The 1,541-nt window shown below is 37.2% G+C and overlaps 1 pseudogene; it reads right to left on the bottom strand.

Moving 5' to 3' along the window:
- Positions 1-447: 447 nt before the first annotated feature.
- LOC108365677 (syntaxin-5-like) lies at positions 448-1,503 on the bottom strand (annotated as a pseudogene).
- Between the last annotated feature and the right edge of the window lie 38 nt (positions 1,504-1,541).

Below are 1,541 nucleotides of genomic sequence, written 5' to 3'. Positions count from 1 at the left end.
AAGCTATCGTGTTTCACGTGGCATATAAGACTTAATTTCATTATTACATTAGTGTTTTTTATATGTATGTATATGAATAGGATATTATATATTTATGTATTTAAAAACCCACAACTTTAAGACCGCGCATCTGAACTTGTTAAAATCTTGCCGTGTCACAAACATATTCGTTATTATATAAGGAAAACTACGAAGAATATGAAAAAGAATATCAGTACCATGATAAAACATTACAAGGTAAATTCATTCTCTCAATTCGTCGGCCATGATTTTTTTCTGACGTTTGCCAACATTTTAAAATCATATAAAATTGAAAATAAAAAATTAAATTGTTCACAATTGTTGTTGTTTGAGATTGAAAATGAGAATGTGTGTGTGAGTTTGAGTTTTGATTTTAAAATTATATTGTTGGCAAACGTCAGACTGCCTCTCAATGGTTTTACCTTGTTATGTTTTTATCATGATCAGTACTGCGAAGATTTTTATCATCAGTTTGGAAGTACTTCATATTTCACCATGCGCCGCTTCTATGTTCAATTCGGCATCTTGTATGTCTCCTCTCTACAGTCTCCTCTTGTTCCTTAACCATATGTGCTGATTGTGTAAAGCTCGACAATAGTCGATTCAATGTTCTGCAAAGTCTCAGCCCGCTGTTGCACGTAACTATCGGAGTCATCATATAATGCAATCTGCTGCTGCGTCTGTATTCCACTACCTCCGACTGCACCCAGCAATGGTGTTGTATCACTTGCGGCCATGTCAATGCTTACGGCCGTATTCTCTTCGCTTAACAGCAAGGAGCCCTGTTTCGCTGTACTCGAGCGAACAGTGCTAGCAGCAATTGGTGACTGCCCGAATTGATCCCGACGCGCTTTTTGTTGTTTGAGATTTTTTATACGCACTTCTAGTATCTGTTTGAAGTCGGTGCCCATGCTGGCTAATTTAGATTGTAACGCATACACCATGATGTAAGTCAATTCTTGAATCTATTGCGGTCGATCATCAAAAAGACTCTTCTTTTTAGCCACTGCAAAAGAAGAGGTAAAGTAATATAAGTAATATTTATATTTAAGAACACCTATTCATTTTATACTCACGCATTGTCAATTTTTCCAACTTGGCATATGCACTTGCTATGTTTTTGCCAATATATTTGTGACCATCATAAATTCCTTTCATACGTCAATTGTTGCACCATAGCCTGTAAGAAATGCGTAAACATAATAATGTAAACGTCTTCAAATGCACTTCTACTTCTAACTTACTTGTAAGTCTCTAATCTGTTGCTCGTACATAAATTGCGTCTGCGTCGAGGTCTCTATCCGATTGCGGCCTTGGTTTACATTGGCCTTATCCGACAACTGGCGTATGATAAGCCGCGCCATTTCCAACTCATTTGACTTTTCTTTGAACTGATGTTCAACATAGGGAGCACGTTGCTGCATTACATCTAACAGCTTTTTCATTTCATCCAGATGAGCCGCTTGATGTGGCCAACACCCAAAAGGTTTGTTTACAAAGTGCATTTTTGAGTAGTTGAA

This window comes from Rhagoletis zephyria, unplaced genomic scaffold, assembly GCF_001687245.7.
Source record: "Rhagoletis zephyria isolate East Lansing unplaced genomic scaffold, Rhagoletis_zephyria_1.1 Rzeph_scaffold_01954, whole genome shotgun sequence".
NCBI lineage: Eukaryota > Metazoa > Arthropoda > Insecta > Diptera > Tephritidae > Rhagoletis > Rhagoletis zephyria.
Note: the sequence above shows the minus strand (reverse complement) of the source record. Positions and strands in the feature narration are given on the sequence as shown.